This window comes from Opisthocomus hoazin, chromosome 3, assembly GCF_030867145.1.
Source record: "Opisthocomus hoazin isolate bOpiHoa1 chromosome 3, bOpiHoa1.hap1, whole genome shotgun sequence".
NCBI classification, from domain to species: Eukaryota; Metazoa; Chordata; class Aves; order Opisthocomiformes; family Opisthocomidae; genus Opisthocomus; species Opisthocomus hoazin.
In genome coordinates, this window is record NC_134416.1 from 14,760,792 (window position 1) to 14,786,633 (window position 25,842).

Genomic DNA, 25,842 nt, shown 5'->3' on the forward strand with positions numbered 1-25,842 from the left:
TTACTTCAAGGGTGATTTGTGTCCTCTGTGGAAACATCACCTGCGTAAATTCTACTAAATAATTTCCCTCCAGTACAGGATCTCTGATCCTCAGGCCAAATTGCTTATGCTCACTCTGCTCAGGGCATTTGATTCCTTCAGGGCACCATCCCCTCTGCTTTGCACTTGATTCTGGGTCTCCTGTGGGCTCCATATGGTGTCTTCTAAGACAAAATAATGATTTTGCTTTTTCCTCTTTTTTATTTTTCCCCTCCCAGTGCAAAGTTTCCATGACAATGAGAGCTGTGCTGCAGCTTACCAGAGATATGCTACGGGATGCACACAAGGGGTTGTGTTGCATGCCCCAAGATGTGACATGAAGGTGCAGAGCCAGCTGAAGAGCACTGCAGGACTCTGTAAGGCACAGGGAAATTAACCTGCTGCAGCCTCATTCATTGTAGGACCTTGATTCAGAGGGATCCTTAGTTTCATCTGTCTCCAGATCTGCAAGCTGCATGCTTTTTTCTGCCTGGTTCACTGCAAAAGAGAACCAGGGAGTAAACACGAATTTAGGCGATATGTATGATTGGCAATCTGAGGTCCAAAAAAGAACTGGGCAGCTCATACTTACTTGAAGAGCAATGTAGAATGATATGGGAACATCTATCCTGTGCTCCAGGCAATGGCTCAGACATCCTGCAGGTGAGAGACAGCTCGAGCTGCCACGTTCACCATGTAGCAGTGCCTGGGCACCCCCGTGAAAGTGCTATGCAAGTGGCAGGATCTCTTACCTCAGCCCTGCTGCTAAGTTTGCCTGGTTTCTGCGCTCAGTGGTAGCTCTGGGTATATATTCTCACAGGCACTCCCTCACCTAGATGGTACCCAGCTGAACTAGTAGTTCAGGCTCAATATAAAGGCCTAAAAACAGATATACTCGGCCAGAGTAAGCAGCAGTCTAGCCCAGTGTTTTGTCTTGGATGGTGTCAAATGGATACAGCCAGGAAACTATACAAAATATGACAAAAACTGAGCAATATTTTCTCCCATGTCCTCCCAGCCTTCAGTAATTTACAGCTTGTTTTCCTGCCAAGCCAGAGGCACCATTTGTATATTTATTTGCCTTTTATAGATTTCTTTTCTATGAATCTCTCCTGCTTCCTTGTAAAGGTGTGTGATTTTTTAACATCCCTGACATCCATGGCAAGGAGCTCTGCAGATTAATCAGCTTCTGGTGTGAGGAAAAATATTCTTCTTTTGGTCTCAACCTGCTTCCCGCTACTTTCTTTTTATGTCCTGTATGTCTTGTGTGTATTCAACAGGCAGTGTATATTCAATCTGCATTCATCCTATCCCTGATTTTGCAGGATCCCATCAAATCCACTTCTAGCTGTCTGTTTCCAGGATGAAGACTGTCACCTCTCTTAGGCACCACTTTTACAGAAGCCGTCCTGTACAGTTTGAATGCTTTTCATTATCTTTTGTCATCCTTTTCTGAACCTTTTCCAGTCTATTATTTCTTTCTGTGGCTGGGATGTCAGGAGAGCACACGACACAACTTTCAGGATGCATAGACACAGGCAGTGGCAGAGTGATGTATACTGCTTTTGTCTTTCCTAATAATTCTTAAAACTTGCTTTTCTTTATGACAGACAGTGGCATTGAGATAGTATTTTCATGGAACCATCCAATTATATGAAAGCTGCTGTCTGCTTTCACCAATTGGGAGATTTCTGCCACCAGCTCTAATTAGTTTAAAATGTCCATTGCAAAGTATTATTTTGACGCAGGAAATGTGAGATATTTCACTAGTAAACTCACATTTCTTTTACAGTAGAACCAGATGACTGGGGTAGAAAAGAAAATGACCAAAACTAATCAGCCATCAGTGTAAAACTCCAAATAGCTGGAGTCTAGATACCTTGCAACAGAGGTTAATCAAGCAGCAATTAGTCAAAATGAATTTCCCTGATCATATTTCTCTCATCTTTTTCCAGCAGTATAAACTTTTGAAATGATTTGACTTGAAAAGGGGTGGATTTCGTGGTGTTAAGATGTCAATGTATGACACAGGGTTTCCCAACAAAAGCCCTTTATTTTAAACAGATGTACAGAAAGTAGCAAGAAATAAACTCACAGACACCAGTTATAGAAGTGGGTGAAAGACTGGTATTTCTCCTTTGAGTATCTTAAGAACTGTTTGTCAGAAATCCTGAACTCAGAAATCCTGTTTCTGCTATTCCTGTCTTTCACACTCCTACCATGGCAGGCCAGATGAGGATGCTGGGCCATATTTCCCTGTATTTGAACAACACTTCATATCTTGGTAATGGGAATGATGACCATGATCCAGTGGTATTTATTTGTGCACAGAGGGGCAGAGGTACCAGAGTTAGATTTAACTTAGTGAACTGAAGACCACATACGAGACACCGGCAGCTGTACAGGCTACTTCAGGATGTTTGCCAAGAGGAAGTTTGCCAGCATTGCTTGTTTAATGACAGTGCATGGGGCTGCGAGCTGCCCTTGGACGTAAGGTCTGCTGTGGGGACACACTTGCAGGTGGGGACCTCCAGGGTGCGTACATCCACTCCTACCTCCCACACACTCGGAAGAGTGCCTGCTTTGCCCATACTCTCTGACAGCTGGTGACAGAGCAGGAACGTGAGTAGCCACATTAACAGGAGGCTAAATACGAACCAATAAAGCCTTGCTGAGAAATAAGGTATAATAACTCAGAGCCAGCATTAAGGTAATGTGGCTATAGGACTTCTGGGCTGCAGCTGGCTTGCATCCGACTGGCTTGCAGCATGCACAGGGTAGCAAGCAGCTGCTGCCATTCTTTGCACGTTGCTTGTATGAAAGGATCTCAGAAAAGCTCAAAATTAGCTAAAGCTTGTTATAAGAACTCCAATCACAGCTAGTTATGATTTGGAATTGCAAGAGCCCTGCTAGTTTTTGCTCAGAATATTTGGGCAATAAAGGCTTCATCTGTTCAGATATGTTCAACATTTCCCAATGGTGCAGGGTTTTACTATCGTTTACCCACAGGACAAAGTTCTGCTGAGGAGTTATGAGTCAGGTCTGCATGTGGGTTAAGTCCATGGATATCTGCTTCTTACTGACAGTTTGTGTGATAGGAGTTTTGCTGTGTTCCCTGGTAGATGCTATCTCCACTGCAGGAACAGGTAAACTGAGGCAGGAGTGAGTAACTGGCATGGTGACTCAGTCTGACAAAAGGTGAGTTTATCTTGCATAGCCGTGTCTTTGCTCTTATATTTCAAGCTTTCTATTGAACATAAAAAAGAATAAGACTTTTAAATGGACCATCTGAACTCATCTGAAAAGTCTACTTTGGTCAGATATCGTATCATTAATATCACTAATGAAATACATTACTACCTCAAGCATCCTCTCAGGATGTGCTTACTTATGAAACATGCAGTTCAAATCAGCCCCTGTTGCAAGACAGCCAGCAATCTTAGCCCCAGTTCCGCCTTACACCCTGCATGGAAGGAGGTACTGCCTGCCCCTGTAGCTGCAGGTACCTGGGAAAAGGGCACACAAGGACTCCAAGAGAGGAACTGGTTATTGGTTACAGCCACATCAGGAAGATTTTGAAAGACAGGTATTGAGAAGCAGCAAATGCTGTCTGTGCAGGGAAACAAGTAGAAACCTTGTGGGTAAGTGAGGAGCATCTGCACGTCTGACACAGCTACAGCAACCTGCTCTGTGGCTCCTCTGGCCTTTTTATGCAGGGTTTTCCGGGCAGTTTGGAAGTTTTCTACATGCTTACTTTATCAATTACTATTTTATATATAAGTAAATGCAATTTATAAGGTATTGTGTAGTTTCCTGGGTGCTTTGCAGGAGGAATTGGAACATTTAATCCTTAAAAAAAGATCTTTAATTCCAGATATCTCTTGTTCTGGTAGTTTTCTACAGAAAGATTGTGTTGAGGGTGCAGAAAGTCTGGCAGTATTCAAAATTATGAGCCATATATGAAATATTAGCTTATTAAGTTTTGGCTCTGATTACACGGCAAGTCAATGGCCAAGCTGGGAACTGGCCTCTGGTATAAGCAGCAAATTGCCTTTCTATATGGGACATGTCCTTAAAGAGCAATTGCCAGTTTACTTCCCTACTTGGAAGCTGGTTTATTAGGCAAAAAGGGACTCGGAGGGTTGTAGACCCTGTTTCTTCTGCCTTTCTCCTCCCAGTATCACTCACCCCAAAAGCCTTTTCCCATTTTCGTGATGCGATTGCACTTGTCGGCTTCTCTGTGCTGCTGGGAGTGGGGTCATGTCACACCAGTGCAGGGTGGGCACTGCTGTTGCTTTGCACATCTGAGGGACCTTTACCCCCAGGCAGCTGCTGAAACTGGAGCCCAGGCTTTTGCATACTTGTGCCTGGCCTTGTTTCTCCATCCTGTGCAAACCTTTAACAAGGCAGAGCTGAGAAAGGCAGCACCCAGGGGACAGTGATGATGACGTGTGAGAGCAGATCATCCTTCTAGCAAGTGCCAGCTAGGTGTGTCACACCTTCCTGGAGATCAGCCAACGCCCAGCCGGTGTCTCAGTCAGACAGCTTCTCCCCGAGCAAACGCTTACAACTGAGAGTGATCATGTAGAGCATGCTTGTAATTGATTCAGTGCTGTTGTGTGACAAAACACAATAGCTTTGTATAAGGCTTTAATACAAATCTCTTGCACTAGCAGAGCCTAGTAATTGAATCAATATACAAGTGAGGCTGGAGAAGTACAATGAAAAAGTTTGGTTCCAGGTTAAATGTGAAACAGATGTTCCACGACCCTCTCCTCTTCCCACCCGGCTGCCTTCCCCTTTGTCCCTGCCAGCTGCAGGCACGAAGTGCTCCTAGTTTAAAACGAGAAAGTAGGAAAAAAAAGTGAAAAATAGAATGCAATTGCATGATTCTTTGGCAGCATTAACAACGAGTTTTTGGTAGCTGAGAGCAAGGCATCCATTTGTCAGGGCAAATGGCAGTGGCTCTGAAAGGGTCAGGAGGGGGTGGGTGTTGCTGGGTGTGAGGTGATGAAGAAGGCAGGTGAAGCCCCTGTGAGCCATTTCTCTTTTTGCAAAAGGGGCTTGGGGAACCAGTGATGTGTCCAGCAGCAGCAACACACAGAGGCCAGGCTCTACAGCTCCTGGGGACCTTCCCAGGGACACAGAATAGCAGCAGGTCATGAAAGAGAAACTAAAATGGAGTCTTCCGGCCTGAAGATCTCCTTTAGTGGCTTTAACAGAAAGCACTGGAGGTGTGGGGGATGGCGCTCACCCATAGAAGGTGGACTCTGGCATGAAGCCAATGATGCCCCTGCCCAGGAGGGGGGCAGAGACATCAAGGAAGGTGGTAAACATCAGTGATGGCTCCTGTTTTGGGAGGGTGTAAGCAGATGAAACTGCCCTCCCTGCCTGCATCCAGGGGTGTGGGTGGGAAATGTTTTGGGTATCTAAGGAGGACGGCACTTTGAACTAGGAATTGCTTACCGTTCTTTTGTAAAGTTTCCAAAAGCTCAGGAGGAGCCAGTGTAAGAGTGATAGTTGGATGGTTTCCTATTGCCTGTTTCTGAGTCATACACTCTGTCTTGGTAAAGTGGTACAATCCCTGTCGGATATTCCTCAGGCTGCTTTACCTACCTGTCACCAGATCAGGCTGATTTGCTTTTAAATTTCTTCTTGTCTGGGTTAGCTTTCCAATCCTTATTTTCTTTGGTTCCTTCTGTAGCCCAGGATCAATCTGTGCCATCATTGACAGGGAGATGAAATGTCAAAGCCCTACCAGCCCTGCTGTTCAAGGGTTAGGGCTGACCCACAGCCCTCTCAGCTCCCACTGGTGTTTCTTCTTCCAGTCAGGGCAAATTCTCCATCCGTGGTAGTGAAAGCACATGAAAACACACCTCTTTTGGATGAGATACAACTAGCAGCTGCTCATTACCCTTCTTAATCTTGCTTTACAGTGCTTAAACCTACGAATCATGGCCTGGAGAAATACACAAGAAATCAGTCTACCCTCAGTTCACATCCAGGGTTCAGCGTAGATTTGCTTTGCTACTTCAGGTGAGTTATTTTCCTTGCCACAATCCCTTGCTCAAGTAGAATGATACCATTCTACAGCAGTGTGATATTAACTCTGGGTATCATACCTGTGATTAGAGTAAGGGGAAATGACGATATTTAGGAATTTGATGGAGGAGGGAAGTGGGAGCAAAGAGTCATCATAATGCCAAAGAGTTATAAATTACTTTATATATGAAGTAGATTGAATGGAATGGGATCATCGCCCAAAACATTATCTATCTGGAAGGTGAACCATTCTCATTTCAAGTAATAGAAGGAGCAAAAGGCCTAACACACTTCCTTAAAGAAGTGACATGTTTCAGCACTTATTGTTGGATGACTTGTATACTGAAGCATTGTCAGTAATGGTTCATACTGGTGTTAGACTGATCACGGTCAAACTCCTTTAAAAATAAATTAAGTAGCTTTTGTGTCTTCTATGTGCAGTCTGGCTGAAAATATGGGACCTGGGAAGAACACCCTGGATCATCAAAGAACATCACTCCTGTTCTGCTTTTACTTGTTTGAATTCAGTTTCAGACCCTTATCTCTCCCTCAGGAAGTTTTTTCAAATGCTTTCCCAATTGTATTTATGAACAGTTTATAGTCATTTGATATTCTGCCACCACTGATATTTACCTTAATGAAGTTTCTTTTTCTGATTTATTCTCTGTCATATTTTTACAAGGAACTGTCACAGTTTTTCTAAACCTGCATTTGACTAAGGTAAACAAGAAAGGGTCTCCACATGCTACACCACCTCAGCGTGAACTCATCTTTCTCAAAAACAGATATGTTTATCTGAGCAGAGAACTCCATTTAAGGTCTCAAAAACGCCATATACAAAATCATTAATGATTCTCTGAACCCGATGGTAATGCCTCGGGTCTTGTAGACTACTGCATTTTTCTTCCACTTTTGCATTTCTCTGACTATTGCATTTTATAAAGGCTGTGTTATTTAGATAGTTCATAGCTTTCTTAGCACATACGTGGACACCAGGATCTCTTTCATACCATTTTCACCCATAATCCCTCCAGATTATGATATCAATTTAAGGCAGTGGACTACACGCATGACCTTGCAACAAGGTATATATGTTATCTAATTTCTCTCAGTCTAGGACTTAAGTGCATCCAGTGAGGTGTTCTAGGCACCCTCTGTATTGAAGATGGATTCCCAGCTTTGTGCCTATGTGAAATTTTTGTTTTACGTTTGGAGCTGATGTACTATGTTCAAAGCTGGTCCTTCAAGAATACTGCTACGAACATCCCTTTCCAGAACAACTCATGTTTTATCAGTCATCTCCATCTTGTAAAGCTTTTGTTAATCTCCTTAATTGAATTAGAAGTCGCTACATGGCAATATATATATTGGTTTTCTAAAATTTATGATATCTGTATTTTCTTCACCTAGAAAATGAAACATTTTACTGAAGAAAAATAGCAGTTTTGCTTTTTACATTCAACCTTTCATAGAACCATGTTGTATTTCATCCTTTCTTTCAGTCACTTAACTACCTTTTCTTCATGTTTTTCCTCCTATAAGCCTAACACACCATTGAAGTCAGAGCAGCAGATCTATAGATGCTCATATCACATTTCTTCTACTTTTTGAACATTAGCAAGAGGTTTCCTATTTTCCACTCGTATTTCCATGTCCTTGATTTGATGAATCTGTTAAATAACCTTGATGCTGGATCTGTACTTTGTGTGATAGTTTTTCTATGTTTCTCCATGGAGATTATTTGCCCTCTCCACACCCAATTGGAGTTTATCAAGAGGTTTAAAGTTAGTGTCTGTCCTTGATGTGGTGCTTTCCTGTTCCATCCACGTGCTCTGATTAGTCATTCTGACTTTGTCATCGTACGCTGTATCATCAATCATGTTGAAAATTGAGGCAAAGGTTTATTTAATTTCCCAGGGCTGCTAAGATTATCTTCCTTCTCAATCTCTAGTAATAATACTATGCTGTTTCTTGGGTTTCTTCCCTTATTTTTAATTCTGTTTTTTCATTTTTATGCATAATGAAGCTATCATTATTGATTTTAGTATCTCTGAAAGGTCTGGTTTGGCTTGTGTTTTGGCAAAAAGTGTTGTGCTTCTGGATCTCTGACTCGGTCATTCTGCAAACAAGAGAACGTGTGAATCAGTTAAGAAGAGATCTGAAGTCATAAACCACAGTTTCAGAAAGCCAAGGACATGAAAAGATCTGGCTCTAAGGATGTCAGAAACACGCTAGAAAAACAAAGAGTGTCTCAGATCAGAGTTTATAATCATCCCACGAAAATCATACATCTACAAAGGCACTAAATAAATAAATTTCCATGGTCCTGGGCATAATGAAATACATCTGCAATTCACTCAGCAAGTTCAAAAGCAACCTAAAATGCTTCTCTCTGCAGAGAGAAGAGAGGAAGTCCACCACAAACAGCCCCATTTCAAAACAGCATCACAGTTGCAGTATCTGCGAACAGAGTGCTTCCCCATATGATCAGTCAAGGCTGACTTTACATTCCCAAATACATGCGTAAATAACCCTTTTTGTTCCTTGGGGAATATTTAGGTAAAATTCAAATGCCTCATTCAAAATCCCATTTCTCTTTTCTTCCTGTTTTCCTAAGGGAGAGCAGAATTTGCCTGTCAATTTTTCTGCACAGAGGTGGTCTTGAGTTAGAGACACCTTTCATTTGAATTGACCTGTCTGAAATTATTTCTAATGTTCTTCTCTATATCATAATGAACTTATAGACTGACACCCTACTCTGTGAAAGTCAGTGAGTTTCATGGGGCTTGACTCACACTGTTAGTGAATAAAGAGTCTCCAGAAAGCTGCATTAATGTAACGTTAGGACACTCTGACTTTTCGAAAGCTGTGAAAATAAGAAGTCCATCATGACAGGATGAGCACCACAAGATCCTCAGTACGTACAGCCTGATGACAAGCTCCAACTCTGCCTGAATGAAGTGCAGGGAGAGCTGTCTGAATAATTTCTCAAGTGTCTTCCCTTCATTTGTGTTGAGAGAAAGGACACACTGTTTGTAACATGACCATGAAATCAGAAAGCTGCAGTCTTTTCTATTTCCCAGAGATAACTTTAGCATCGGCTTTCCATTAACCAAATGGACAACGCTAGAAACAATTAACTACCAAGCAGGCATCCTGCAACAGTCTTGGTTACCATCATAGAGAAGGTCTCAGCAGACATGTCATTTTATAAGGAGCTGGAAATAAAGAACTAGAATACCATGTTCCTTCTGAGCCTCCATTAAGTTCAGTATGTTCCAGTGCCATGAAACTAGGAGTTTTACTTTTCCATTACTTACTTCCCACCTGGCTTTAAAATATCTGCACTGTCCATCCAGGACTTGCTTATCTATAAAAATGTGGGAGCACTGTCTCTTTATCTTACAAGTTCTGTCAATATATAAATATATTCATACATACATCTTGAATCATAGAATCATTTAGGTTGGATAAGACCCTTAAGATCATTTAATCCAACCGTTAACCTAACACTGCCAAGTCCACCAGTAAACCATGTCCCTAAGCACCACATCTACACGTTTTTTAAATACCTCCAGAGAAACTGACTCAACCACTTCACTGGGCAGCCTGTTCCAATGCTCCATAACCCTTTCGAAGAAGAAATTCTTCCTAATATCCAATCTAAACCTCCCCTGGTGCAATTTAAGACCATTTTCTCTTGTTCTACCACTTGCTACTTAGGAGAAGAAATTGGCACTCACCTCATTATAACCTCCTTTCAGGTAGTTGTAAAGAGCGATAAGGCTTCCCCTCAGCCTCCTTTTTTCCACACTATACAACCCCAGTTCCCTCAACTGCTCCTCATAAGACTTGTTCCCTAGACCCTTAACCAGCTTCATTGCCCTTCTCTGGACATGCTCCAGCATCTCAATGTCTTTCTTGTAGTGAGGGGCTCAAAACCGAACACAGCACTCCAGGTGCGGCCTCACCAGTGCCGAGTACAGGGGCACGATCACTTCCCTACTGCTGCTGGCCACACTATTCCTGATACAAACCAAGATGCTCTTTGTCTTCTTGGCCACCGAGTTCTTCCCCTTATGGCATAACATCAAACACAGCCTTTCTTGTTCAGGTGTTGAAAATCCTGATCAGTACCTGCTACCGTTTTTCAGACATCCTCAGAGAATACGATATAATTTCTTAGTAAACAGATGTTCAATGCATACAAAATCTGCTGTGAACACCATTGATGTGTGTGACATTTGGAATACTGTGAGTAACTTTCAGACAAAAACTCTGAAGTAGAAATCCAGCTGCTGTCCCTAAGATGGATGTCTCATGAGGTTTGATATAATATCTGCATGACTCTGCTTTAGCACAGAGTACCCCATGGTTTTTCATCAGAGATGATTTTTCAGACTGAGCTGTGCTGGCCTAATATTTACTGCACGCCACCTGGGCTCTACAGAGCTAAGGGAAATGGCATCTCTCCAAAACATTCAAGGTCCTATCAGAGATCAAGTGATGTGGAGGACTCTGTGTCCAGCCACCTTCCAGCCCTTGCCTGGCACCAAGCAGGTTGTCATCAGTTGTGAAAGCAGAAATCTCTATCCCATATCAAAACTAAGCCCATGTATTGGTTTTGTAAGGGATGTTTTTAGCTTTCACTTTCTTAACAGCCTCTGCCCCATCCTCTGGTTTATGTGCTTTTGAGAGGGCAGCAAGCACTTTGGTGTCACATGTGTGGATTACAAACATTACTCCAAGGTTTTGTATTTCCAGGCTGAGATGGGAAAACACTCCAGAAATTGACCCAGACTGGAAATCAAATGGAAGAAAGTTCCCATAGCGTAATTTCTGGAGGACTCGTATTTCTCATTTGTCACCTGAAAAAAGCACACTACTGGGTTTGTCCACATTATCAACACAGCCTGACTGCTTGCCTTAACTTTCAACCCATCTAACAAAGCACAGCAAACAAACCTTGTATGACTCACTTGATGCTTTTCTAACCATCTGTTTTAAATCACCTATCTGAGAGTCTAAGACATATTCCAAAGCTGGCAAGGTGGCAGCCAGAAACACATCTCACTAATTGATTGGCTCAGAGCATGTGGGAGGATGTGAAATCATTCACGTGCAGCATTCTTCAGAGCTTTTATGTCTCTGTGCTTTGAACTAAATGGATTTACAGGAAGAGCAAATGCAACACTCATTCAGCACAACACCATGCAGCACTCCAGTGTGGTACTGATGGGGAGAGGGAGTCTTGGCTGGGACACTGGCTTGTCCTGAGCTAGCGGAAAAGCAGATAATTGCCAAGTGATGTGGAAAACAGTGTTTTTATCAACTCCAAGCAGGCACAGTGGGAGCAATTGGGAGATTTTTATATCTGAGACATTTCCCATGGAAAGCTGGTGTTCCTACTTCAGACTGTTAACATTGTCACCAGACTGGGACAAGGAAACCCCCTTGGTGTCAGTCTCAGAACTGACATAGAAACCACAGGAATCCCAGTCGCTGGACCCGGTCTGCTTTCACATGATCTGCAGCCACTGCAGCACTAGGATTGCCCCATAACACTTAGGGAAATTTTCAGAGCTTTTTCCTGTGAAATTGCACATTGTTGTAATCTCTAGAATTCGAGCTAGATAGCAACTAAGGTGTTTTCCTATACATGTACTCCGATAACTTCCACCGGATGACCACAGACATTTTCAAAATTTTATGCTATGCATGTGGATCTCAGTAAAAATGATAACTAAGTTTGTTTTCAATGGCATGAAACAGCAACTGGGAATAATATTTAAATTAATAGTGTTTGTGTAATATTCAAACCTCTGCTCCTCTTTCAGGAAATGAGAGCACCTGTATAAACATTTGATCTGGAGAAGTTAAAGGTCACATTACCACTATGTAGTCCGTGGCCTCTGAAGGTTAAAATCTCCTTTTACAAACAAAATATCCTTGCCTTGAAGAGGTTGGACAGGTATTCCCTTGGCTGCAGTTGCAACTTTGGCCTCAGTCCTACAAAAACTTGCTTAATTTTAAGCATGCAAGTAGCTCTCCTGTACAGCTCAGAGGGGTGTGATGAGGTTCCACTCATTAGTGTTTTTAGATGCTCTGATGTTATGATATTGAACACTCGATGTTTCCCAGTTACCTGGTTATTGGGATTGCTGGACACCCAAAAGAAGACAACGCACTCCACAGACTCTCTGTAACCCGAAGAACCCCCCCCAGTTAGTTCTAAGATGGAGCTTCAAAGCAAATAACTCTTTCAGAACCGGTTATCATAGGAGTCTTTTCTTAACGTCCCTTCTCAGGGTGTCAGCTCTGTAAATGAAACATAAAGTACTGTAGTTATGAAGTAACCATTTAGTGATTAGGTACTGTGTCCTACATTTTCTCATTTTATATTTGGCATTTTTATTTTCTTTCTTTCTGTGTTACTCTTGAGGGGCTGGTTTTAGCTTTGAGTTGCACAGAAGCAGCTTTGCAACAGCTCTACTAATATTCTTAGAACGGTATTTTTACAATGCCAGCGTGTGTTAGGAGTCCAGTTTCCAAGAGGCTTGGGTGCTAATGCATCTAATTTGAACATCTAAATCTTATTTGAAGTCAGATGCTTGGAGAATGTCTTTGGATCTGATCTACTTTTCAGTGAATAGTGTTTTCCTCTCAAATAATGTTTTGTAACCCTTTTAGTCACATTTCAGATACCTTATACTCTCTCATTTGTACCTTATTTTACATTTTTTCTTTCCTCTTACACATGGCAGTAATACAACTATGATGGCTTGCTGGATTGCTGAGTTCCTGGAATCAAAATGTTTGTGATACCTATGCTGAAGTTCTCATCTTTGCACTCAGCAGGAGTTGGCTTTCCAAAGGAAGGCAAGAGACCTCAGTAATAAAGTTTGTCTCCTGGCACAGAGTGGCTCCATAGTGTTAACCAAGCTGTGTGGCTGAATATAGACCAGAAAAAATGTGGTTCCTTCTAGCGAAGAGATAAAACTCACAGACGAGGTCATTCCCCCAATATTTATAAGACTCCACTCTGATGCCTGAGAACTCATCACAGAATCAGAGAACCACAGAATGTTAGGGGTTGGAAAGGACCTCTGTGGGTCATCTAGCCCAACCCTCCTGCAAAAGCAGGGTCACCTACAGCAGGCTGTAGAGGACCTTGTCCAGACGGGTCTTGAATATCTCCAGAGAAGGAGACTCCACAACATCCTTGAGCAGCCTATTCCAGTGCTCCTTCATCCTCAGAGGGAAGAAATTCTTCCTCATGTTCAGACAGAACTTCCTGTGCCTCAGTTTGTGCCCATTGCCCCTTGTCCTGTTGCTGGGCACTACTGAAAAGAGCTTGGCCCCATCCTCCTGACACCCACCCTTCAGATATTTGTAAGTATATATTAGGTTCCCTCGCAGCCTTCTCTTCTTCAGGCTGAACAATATATCACCCTCTTACTATCTGTCCTTCAAAGGGGCACACCAGCCTCCTGGACTGGGTTTCAGGTGGCTGCCCACACTGGTGCTGTCTCCAGTAGAGTCATATGACATCAAAAGATTTCTGCTTTAACCATATTTAAATCATGTATCAGAAAAAAATAAACTTTTCTGGTAAAATGCCTGGGTATGGTTTGTCACTTTTTGGCACCTAGGTGGAGCGAACTTTTTAAAGATTGTGTTGGCAGATTTTTTTAGGGCTGGCTAGGTCTGAGTGTCTCCATAGAGCAGTTGCTGAAGCAGCTGGGTTATCAGTGCTGGATGCTGCAGCTGCACTGGTGGAGAAAGGAGGTGAGGCGACAGGCTTAAATGCTTAACAAGATGCTGCTAGGTGGGAAGACAATGAAGGGCAGCTTCTCTTAGCTCAGCTGGTAAGCTACCTCTGGTTTTTGTTCTCCGCTTCACATTCAGCTTGCTGGGGCAGTGAGGATCATTCTGGTTCCTTCTTTGATATGCGTAAGGGGTAGAGATTCCCTGCAGCAAGTAGAACAGTATGTCCCCAGATAATTTATCAGTTCCAGTATTAGCTGAATTTTCTGGTTTGTAAGAATCTGACAGTGAAGATCTCCTGTAATGCTACGATTTGCATCTCAAAAGACACCAGATATGACTGTCACATGCATATTTCAGTTTGGAAGGCACAGGACCTCCTGATCACAATGTGTAAAATAGAGAACGATGATGCCTAGTACTTTTTGTAAGCGTTTCTTGCATTTTTCTGAGGTTCAGACATGAGCTAACAAGATGCATATTCTTTGAAGACAACTGTCTTCTCCTGGATGTGGTGGTTCAAAAAAGATATCTGTCTGTCTAGTTCCAGTCTATAAACCTATGAGTTGCTTAGGTTTGCTAGTGTTTTAATTGTCTCACAGAACTTCTTTCTTTTAGCTAGGCAAAATTAAAGAATGAAAGTTGAGATGATAATTTCATGAGACTGTGAGAAGAAAGAACAGTTGCTAGAGACACTGATTTAAAAACAAATATAAGAAAATATTAAGGGGAAAAGGCACATTTTTAACCTTGAAATTCAGTACAATTTAAAAAAAATTCCTGAACTTCTGAATCTTGAAAAACCTTGGTCAGCCTTAAGAAGTTCAGAATTAATGGGTCTGGTGGTGTTTCTCTTCTTCTGTAGAATTTAACTTGTTTATCATTTGAAGACCTTGCTTACAGAAGTAAAAAACCATTGTGGAACCACAGAGGAACATTTTTCAACCATGAAGAGACAGGAAAGGAGAAAAATAAGTACAAGATTGTGCTTGCAACTTTCTGTATGTTAACATTTATCTCAGTGGTGACAGATCTTTCCTTCCTTTTTTAAATTCTGCTCAGATGCCAAACACAAAGGAGCAGAGAAGCTGCTCTGTGCATACACATGTTGTTCCTGCAGGACCAAAAAAGGCAGCAATGAGTTGGGGAGCAGATATTTCTCCATATATAAGGCTAGTTGGAAAGTCAAGAAGCCAAGTCCACTGTTAGGGATGTGTTTGTGCCCAGCTGGTTGGCCAAGGCTATGCTGACTGATAAAAACTAGGGATGTTTAAAGTGCGCAAGTATGCATAAATGGTATCTGATCCTCCTGGTGTTTCCAGACCATGGAATTGATAATAATAAGGCAGATCAGATTGTCAAGGATTATGGAAACCTGCTGCTTTTTTCGATTCATGGTACTATCTCCTCATTATTTGGTGGACAGGACCACAGGGAGTCATTGTTGTCATGTGGCAAGTGAGAGGGAAAACCTGCTCTTCATTAAAGTGATGTGGAATTAATTTTGTGGGCAAATGATATATTTGTGTTGGTAGTTTCAGCAGCTTCTCTGCCTTGTAATAACAATGGTGCCTTCAATAGCTCTCTGAGCCACAAAGCCCAAGAGTCAACCCACACCACACCTGCTGATCCACGCACACGGAGACCTGCTCATGAATAGCTGGGCACTGCTGCACTTTATTTTCCTGTTTGCATTGACTGAATGCTGTTTTCTTATAGATATAAGGCTAAAGTTTATTCCGTGTTACACATGTGAAAGCACAGTCAGTGAGCTAGAGATGCTGGCTGAGAAGGGACAGTGCACCTCGTCGTCTTCGGCTTTCTGCTTTTGCCAAGGGGGTCAATTTTCCAGAAATGCTAAGCATAACTTTCCTTGTAAACTGAGCCTTTCTGAGGCTCCTTGCTCTGGGTACTCCAAACTCACTGCTATCTCTGAAAAATAAAAAAAGCCTTTGGCTCTGTACTTCTGAACCTTGCACATCTGACTTTGAAAATTAGGAACGTGGTGTTTGCTACCGTGTAAGACCACCATGATCTGGAAACCTAAGTAACCGCAGACACACCAGGGCATGCCACACCTGTGCAGAAGCGGAGCTCCTACCCATTCATGTCTTTCCTGGGAAACCAGGCACACTTTTCTGTGGCTCATAAAGCTCACTTTGAGATGCTGTGTAATAGCAAATCTGGGCTTGCACATGAGACAACTCCAAAGGGTGCAAAGAAAGTGGAAGCTGAGTTTAGAAGAAAAGCTTCCAAATTATCTCATGAAGAATTTGTCTTATTCCAGATGGCTGGAGCAGTGAATTTGGCTCAGTAGCATATTGGAACCTATTTAGCAAAGGACAATGACAGACTAACAATAATAATAAAACTAATGGAAAGCATGTGCCCTATGAAGAAGTGAAAATCGATTAAAGCAGATAATTTTGCAGAAGTCTGAGAAAGTTAAAAGTGTTAACACAGTTTTAATACAAGAAAGGCGTAATACTTCCAGTTTGAGTGTTCCACATGGATGTAGATGGAGAAATATTTACTGATGCCCAGAAAAACAGATTCTTCGCCGGTGTGTATCCAACGTGGCTACATTCAGGGGAGATAAACCAATTCACACCCCACTTGCGGTGCTGAACAGGCAGTCAGAAGTTAACAGCAGATAAATCACTTGTGGTAAATACCGGTTAGTGGTGTCAATTGCTGGCTGTAGGTGGTTTTCCTAATCCCCTTTCCATTCACATCAGGGAGAGTAGAGTTGGTCCTTTTACCTCCAATGTGACTGCAATTTACTGGGAGTGGAGGGCACTCAACACTTCTCAGTAGGCCCTCCCTCCTTCATCACGGCAGGACCTTTGTCTGCATCCTCTTGTCCATTAAGCATAAAACCCTCAGTGAATCTTGCTGGCAACACTTGCAGGATGAACTGTATGGCTCTAGTGTTTGTCAGACATGTATTGAAATGTTGCAAAATGTTGTACTTCAAAAACTGGTTTCCTAAATGTGCAATTAAAGTGATGACAGCTTCCTAGAGGTTGCAGTGTTACGTATTTTACAGTCTTACCATGTCTTTATGCCGTGTGCCAGTATTTTATGTGCAGCTAAACAAAAAGTGATGGAAGAGGTTTAAGTATTCATTTGAGAAGTTCTATTTATGATCAAGATGTATAGGACCGCATTGTTTCTGGCTGCATCGCTATTATTCATCTGTAATTGCAAAAATACAGCCTGCCAGTTTTGCTTTTTAGTTACAAACTTTAATGGAGCAAGTAATCTGATTTACCTTTTGACAGCTGAGAACTCTGGAGTTGCTTTAAATGCTTTCTGTTGAACACTCTTCTCTTTGAAGCATTTTTTCATGACAGTAACTTTTTATGAAGATCGCTGACAGAATACGAGCTTTGTATAGCTTTTTCAAATACTAAATTATATTCAGTGTGCTGTCCAGGAGTGGCTCTTTAAAATCTGCTGATGGAATGCAGAAAGAATTGTCCAATATGAACAGAAAACATCTCTCATTATCTATAACCTGATAATCTGTATATAGTTCAATATACTACAGTAGTTAAGCCAAGAAGTACAAAAACAAATGTTACTTTAATTCTTGAATTCATAATTTATGTCTATTTTCTTCAGGTGCATATACCTCATAATCATAGACTATATTATTTCTGAGTCCTGGAGAGATGTAACAAGACGAGAAGAAGAATTCTATCAGCTAATTTTGACACTAGGAGCTCGTACTCTCATGTAGTTCAGAATCGACAAGTTCATTTTTTATGAGAATTCAAACTGATTGAACTTTCTGCTTTAAATGTCAGAAATAAGTCTGAAAGGAACTGATAAGTGTAATCTGAAAGCCTCATCTTCATGCTCAACCCTTTCCTTCATGTTTAGTGGTTATACATAATGAAGCTATACACCCCTTAGAGCCACTTACTGCCATTCATCCAGAGAGCTACAGAACCTGGATCTTGTATCTGCTGCTTATTTCATGTGCCATGTACCACAGAATTGCAGAAATGAGTTGCATGCTTCCATATATACATATGCACATATAGGTTATTAATGTATATATATGTATACATGTTAATAACCCTTACACTTAAATACTATTCCAAATAATATCCATGTAATATAACTGGTATTATTTGTTAATATTAACTAGAAGCCAGCTTTATGACACATTGCGATATAAAGCATGTGATGCCTTTTAAAGTGTATGACTGCAACTGATTGTTGTATGTGCACGTGGTGTCAAATCTACAGAAGTGACAAAACCAGAACTGTCACGAAAATTGTTGGAAACTTCAGCATTTAATTGGTGGAGTAATCAGTTTCTAGTTAGAAATTATGGCTTTTCCTGACAGACTAGAAAAATTCCAGTGTTTCATTTGGAAGTATTGAAAAATAGGGCAGAGGGTTACTCCTATGTAGGCTGCTCTGTGGCTGCTAATCTTTTAGGGGAGACATTAAACCTTTGACAGCATCTAGTGTGGACAATGTAACTAAACAGAAATGACAATCAGCTCCCCAAAGCATATGATCTTAGGCTAAGTTTCATCTGCAGTGCACTTGAAGAATTTCGTTGGGCCACTTAAGGGTGGGTGTCAGGAGGATGGAGCCAAGCTCTTTTCAGTAGTGCCCAGCAACAGGACAAGGGGCAATGGGCACAAACTGAAGCATAGGAAGTTCCGTCTGAACATGAGGAAGAATTTCTTCCCTCTGAGGATGAAGAAGCACTGGAACAGGCTGCCCAGGGATGTTGTGGAGTCTCCTTCTCTGGAGATATTCAAGACCCGCCTGGACAAGGTCCTCTACAGCCTGCTGTAGGTGACCCTGCTTTTGCAAGAGGGTTGGACTAGATGACCCACAGAGGCCCATTCCAACCCCTAACATTCTGTGATTCTGTGATTCTGTGAACTTGTGTGACAACCACTGATTCTTGGAGCTAGTCAGGAAATGTCAGCAATATGCTAGAAGAGATGGGAGATATCTGGATTCAAGTGGCATCAAAGAAATGGCCACTGTCTGCATTCTTTATGAAATCCTGCAAGATACACTTGCAAGAGTGAGATTTCAGTCTCCTTCTGTTCTGTTGAGGAGCAACAGTGCTGTTGGAAGTTTTATAAACCATGAATAAAATCCAGAAAAAGAAGGAAACCACATGCCAAATCACAGCTATCCCACATTTCCTTTGAGACAGAGATTCCCAGGAGAGGGACTTCTACAACAATGTGGGCTCATACAATAGAAATTTCCATAGAGAGCGGGAAAATCTACCAGCTCTCCTCTGCCAAGTTTGAGCAGTTCATATTTGGAAGATCCCACAGGGTATGCAATAAATAAACTTGAGAAAGAGACCCTTAAGGTTAGAGCCAAAGGAATTCCTCATATTGGAAAAAACTGTATGGAAAGCCCCTTCAGTGATGGAACTGGGAAGACTGAACTTTAGTGGAGAGCTGTGACTGAATTGCACTGAGATGGTAAAATCTTTCCCTTTTATTCACGTTTAAACAAGTTCCCAGCTGGAGTCCATCAAAATGGAAAGTGGATACAGTTTAGAAGAAGGTGAGGAGTTACGGGACTTACAATTTTCTTTCCTGAAATTTCTAAAGACTTATTTTTCAAAGAACTCATTTACTGCCTTTTGTTATATAATAAAGATTGAAACAAAATTGCACAAGTCAAAAATAATGGGAGAAGGATAACCTGGAAAAATGTAATCTCAAGATACATCTGTTGGTTTACTTTTTTCCAGGCTTCCAGACTGGTGTTGGCAAGAGGTTAGAATTTGCTCATTCTGCCAGTGTGTTCACTTACATATCTTTGAAAACAGACTTACACACATGCTTAGAAGAGACACTTCTTGAATCAGAAATAAACAAGTGTTTCCTCCATGGTATTGCATGTGTGTGCATGCAACATAGAGTTCTTGAGCAATGTGTAGAATAAACACTGTCCATCTGTTTGGACGATGATTATCTGCCACTTTGGTACTGTCTATCTGGGTGCTTGTCTCTATGCTTGTGCTTATGGAAAATTCACAGCACTGATAAACCAAGCGTTCTGTTTGTATGCATGTCATGACACAAGATAAGCAAAAAGTTCAGTTTCCTCATTGTTTTGTGGTAATACAAAGGAAAAACTAGGAAAAAACTGACTTAAAGTAGAGGTTAAACCTCAAATGAAGTTCACAGTCCTGAGGGAGAAAGGCCAGGTGAATAGGAAAGTCAGGATCCGGAATTTCAGGAAAGCAAAGTTCCAGCTCTCCAAGCGGTTAGTCAGTAGGATGTCCTGGGAATCTTCCCTCAGGGACAGGGGAGCAGAACAGAGCTGGCGGATCTTTAAGGACACTTTCCATACAACACATTTGATGCCCAGGTGTAAGAAATCAGGCAAAGAAGGCAAAAGACTGTCATGGCTGAGTTGTGACCTGTTGGCCAAACTAAAAGGCAAGAAGGAAATGCACAGGCAGTGGAAGCAGGGACAGGGATCCTGGGAAGAGTATAGGGATGCTGCCCAGTTGTGTAGGTTGGGGGTCAGGAGGGCCAAGGCATGGATGGAGCTAAACTTGGCCAGGGATGCTAAGAATAAAGATATGGGCTTCTACAAGTATGACAGCCAGAAGAGGAAGGTCAAAGAAAGTGTACCCCCCTGAAGAGCAAGATTTGTCAGACTGGTAGCAATGGACGAGGAGAAAGCTGAGGTACTCAACACCTTTTTTGCCTCAGTCTTTACTGGCAACCTCTCTTGCCACATCTCTTGAGTGGATGGACTGCAGGGTGGAGACCAGGGGAGCAAAGTCCCTCCCCTGTATGGGAAGATCACGTTCATGATCACCTAAGGAAATGAATATATGTAATTCTATGGGGCCTGAAGACGTGCACCCCAGAGTCCTGAGGGAATTGGCTGATGTAGGATGGAACACCTATCCGATGAGGGAAGACGGAGAGAGTTATGGTTGTTCAGCCTGGAGAAGAGAAGGGTCCGGGGAGACCTTAATGGTGCCTTTCAGTACTTAAAGGGGGTCTATAGGAAAGATGGGCAGATAGAGCAAATACATCAACTTGCATGTAAATAACATTTTTTTGAAAATCCCTATAGAAGACTGAACAGAAAGCTGAAGGCTTGCCTGCAGTTATTGTCTCCAAGACAGTTCCACTTCCAAACAAGAGAAAAGGAAAATGAAGAACACTAGGAGAACTTCCATGGAACATGTTTGTAACAATTTGCCAACAAGAAAATACCCAAGTAAAGAAAGACAAGAGTTTAGATCAGAATGCTTCCAAATAAGTATTCAAAGCCAGACCTGCACATTACTGGTAAATGACCATATCCAAGAACACTGCGCTGGGATGGAGACTTACTTATTTCAAAATGATTGTGCCGTGGAAGCCTTTCAGGCTGAGGGAAGTGTTCTTGTTGCTACTGAATATGAAGGGCCAACATGTCATCTCAGCGCTGGCAGCTGCCAACTTTGCTCCAGCAAAGGCAACCATTGAAAACTCCTCCTGCCAGAAGTATGTGAAAGTGAGGAACTCCCTCTGTGACTTATTTACTCACCAATTATTACTTTAAAAATTCTAATTTAGGCTTTGTGATCTGAGATTTACAATACAGCAAACTTAATGTTAGGTTTTCAGAATACCCAAGGAGTCTTCTCAGGGGTGTTTAGCTAAGGAAATAAGATGTTACTGAGGGTGAGAGTTGAGCAGTGGCTGTGGTGACAGCTATGTAGGTCATAATGTTCTTCACTCTTGTGTCAGCAATGTGTAGACATTTCCATTCCCATAACTACTGCCATTTTAACGCAATACAAATAGCAAAAGCAAATAAAGTTTTAAAGATGCAATTCTTAATTCAATTAAATCTAAAGGATACATTAATTTAAACATGCAGTTTCTCCAGGAGAAATGAACTATAATTCCATTTTTCTGATAAGAGTTTGTCATCTTCTATTTTTTCAAAGTAGTTTCAGGAGCTGCAGGGACTGTCTCTCCCAAACCTGCAGTGTTTATGGGCTCCAAATTTCTGGTAACAAATTTCATAAGCTTGTGTTGGTGGTGTCAGTGAAGTGGGCCCTTGTGAGAGCACCAATCATTCACCCCAGCTGAATATCCGTTAGTTAGTTGCCACGGATGCAAAATGTGGGACTGGGGGATGAGGAAGGGATACCAAGTGTGGTCTGCTGATACTGTTCATATCTTTAAAAGTCATTATAGCTGTGATGGGAAACCATAGAGTTAGTACAACATATCAGCAGAGAGCAGGAGTCACTGTAAGTGCTGCATGCCAGATGATCCGACATTTCCTCCCCAGCTGTTCAAGCCACCTGGATGTTTCAATGCCAAAAAGCAAGATTTGCTGGCAGACTGAGGTCACAACACCTGAGAAGAAAATCTATACTTTTTGAGCTCGGAAAAAATCCCCTGTGTAAGTTTTAGGGAATCTTAATTCTCTGATCTTCTTTGCCTGGAGTGTTGTAAGAGTATGTGAGCAGATTTCTTGCTTTACAGACAGAAGGTAAAAGGGGATTCCAAGCAAAAACTTGAACATCGCCTACTGAAGCCCAGGACTAGTGGAAGTAGACTCAGATAGATTAGCCACGATCATTAACTTGGCTCCAGTCACGTCCAAAATGATGACGTATTTTCAAGATTCCGAAGCATTAACTTTGGTGGATTGCTAAGAGAAATTTGTTTGTCTTTATTGTCTTTAAATTACATCATCTTTTAAAGTCAGCTGTAACAGGACCTTGTGCTAAGAGATGCCAGGAACTGACCTCCTGCTCCCAATCTTTCTCTGTGGGAAGTGGAAAAGAAAATGACATTGTGTACCAGAGCTGTAGAGTTTAGGATATGGTAAAATGAACAACAGAGAGTAATGCTTTTGCTTTCAGCTCTTAATAAAAAAAAGGTGCTTAAATTAAAATTCAAAGACTGTGCTTAAGGCCTGCAGAGATGATGAGATTGCAGAGCTAGATGCTCTGTCTTCTCTGGAGATACTCAAGACCTGCCTGGACAAGGTCCTGTGCAGCCTGTTGTAGGTGACCCTGCTTCGGCAGGGGGATTGGACTAGATGACCCACAGAAGTCCCTTTCAACCCCTACTAGTCTGTGACTCTGTGACTCTGTGATTCCGTGATCTTGACAGTGTGTGAAGACCAAAATCAATTACTTCAGCAACCAAACAAGGGTTAGAAGTCCAGCTTTTGGCATGTACTTCTGAAAAACCTTGGCCTGTGTGAAGTATAACTGAAAGGAACAGGGCTTTATAAGACAGAAGTCCTTGCACCTGATAATATTGTTTTCCACATGCAAACAGTGTGTTGCATACAGACTGGTGCTTAGACGTATAGTTACTTGATCTATATCTTCTTTTTCTTTCTTTTTTCTTTTCTTTTTTTTTTTTGTCCGGTCATCAGTAAACCTAATTCCAGCATGTATTAACCTAAGTATTGTGTATTAAGACATCAGAGGTAATTTTTTTCACTATTTTTGGCACCAAGTCATCTCTCAGCTGAAGCTCTAAATCCAGTTTCCAGGCTCACATTTCCATGAAGCTGTGGACAAATTGTAGATAGTCCAGAGAAGGGGAACAAGGATGACAACAGTCTTGAAAATCATGACCTTTGAAGGAAGGTTTAAATTATAGAGTTTGTTTAGTCTAGAGGAGTGGAGAGTACAGCTGACATGATAACAACTCTCTGATATGTATAAAGTTCTTATGAAGAGGCCAGTGATAAACTGTTCTATGAACATTTAGGAGCGGAACAAGAAGAAACTGACCTTTCATCAAAGAAGATTCAGGTGAGATTTTAGGAAAATATTTTTTTATAAGCGCAGTTAAGCATTGCTACCGAGGGAAGCAGTCAAATCTCCTTCTCATGCAGATTTTGTGACAAGCATCTGTTGGGGATGGTCTTGGCAAGTGGGAAACTTGGCTTCCAAATGAAGCCAAGTTTCTAAATGGCCTTTGAAGTCCAGTTCCGGTTTGCTTTCCTGTGCCTATAGTTTTTCTTTATGCATGTCTCTTGTTTGCACATTCTAAGAAATACGATGCTTTTAAAGCTGGTGATTTGAAAGTGTGCCTTTGGATAGCTTGAATCTTGACATGTTCAAACCCTGCCACAATTCCTCATCCGGTATTGAAGCCATCACTGGACAAGGTGACCTGGCAGGAGCTTCATAGTGTCTCATCAAGCCCTGGAGTATGTCTTGAAGGCACGTGAGCAACCAAAGCCCTTCAGACTAAGTGCCAATGAGACTTCAAGGCAGTTTAAAGCAGTCTTTTAAAGCCACCCTCCGCTTTCTTGTGTGGTCCCTATAGCCTAGTGTAAGGGAATGCAGGCATCCTGGAGTGCAATTCCCACATACAAGAAACAAAGCTACTGCAGGTCTTGTTGAACAAAAAGAAAGGCAAAGGGTTTGCTTTCTTCTTGTGGGAGAGGGTGATTTGGGGTAGGTGTGCATGGAGGGGACTCAAATACATAATGCAGAAGATTTGTGGGGTTTTTTTCTCTGTTAAATTTTAATGGCTCTGTTGGTTGCCAACAGCAAAGTATGAATGCAAAAGTGTTGCTCCCTGCTTTTTAGGTTGCTGTAGGATGGGAATAATGGGGGAAGACCAGTGTTTCTGTTGCTTTAACACTGTAAATGATGCTCGAGGCTCTGAAAACATCAGTGACAATCAAATGCTCCTGGTTTGGTTTCACTTGAAGCTTCTGCAGAATTTGAACAACAGAAGTCACAAAAAAAGTCATATATTTTTCATGAAAAATGTGTTGTTCATAACATTTGCTTTTTAAGAAGAAAAATGACCCATTCTGGAACTTTTCTGACATTTCTGTGACTTTTAATGTTTTACTATTTTTTAAAAAATGCGAGTTCTCATCTATTCTAATTTTCTTAGTTTATTGTTTTGTGAGTATTATTTTATCACTCCCTCCTCCAGATTTCCTTTTCCCTCATACTGTCTTAGGCTTTTCAGGCTCTGCAGTGCCCCAGGAACTGTCCATGTGAGATCGTGTGTGCACATACGTGGTGCTTATAAGAATACCACTTATTCCACCTGGTCCTTTAACTGTTGCGGGGGGAGGGTTGCCTTTGAAACTCTTTCTTCCATTTTTCTTCTGTTATTACTCCTGGTCTAGAACCAAATCCCATCTTTTTTCTGGTCTAGTTCTGTTGGAGATGACTGGCAAACAAAAATGTACCTTTTGCTCTGGTGGATTTTATTTCCTTTGACAACAACGTCTGCCTCAGTCCTCCTGGATATGACCCTGGCTCTGTCTTTCTCTGGTTATTCAGCAGCTCTGTTCAGGTTTACCTCCATTAAATCTGCAGTTACTTTGAATGACACTTGCCAGTTGCACCTTACTATTGCTCTGTAGCTGTATGAGACTGGATTCAGCATGTTGGCCTTAGACCTAAGTCTCCAACATTATCCTAACATTTGTTTTGTGTTGTTGCTCATTGCTCTTTGAAACCTCACTGTGAGGTAGTTGGGAGAGTGCATAACAATACAAAACAGCATTCTTTTTTTTTTGTGCTTGTTTTATCTTCACAGTCAGATTTTTTACTATGGTTTCTGCTTTCCAATTGCTTTACTGTTAACCTTGCTTTGTGCTCAAATTCCCATTTGACACTAGCGGGTTTAATCTTACTGTGTTGTTCTGTGGCCTCCGGCTGTTACAAAATAAGGTTACAAAACTTGCTCTCAGTTTCCTGGCCACAGCTGATACCTGTGTGCTGCCAGCAGACCGCTTTCTGAACCAGAGCTGTAATCCACTGTAGCAATACCTGACACACAAAAAGGATATGCCAGTTCTGATCTTATCTTACAATGTCTGCTTGAGGTTTCAGAAAGCTGTCAAATCTTTGCTTTTACTGTAAAACCTCTTTGCTAATTTACATGACGTGTATGTGGTTTGCCTTAAGCTGGGTATTCAGGACTACCAAGTAGGCACATTCCTCTGTTTTGTGATGTTACATCTGAAATTTGGTGAGATTACTGCTAAGCC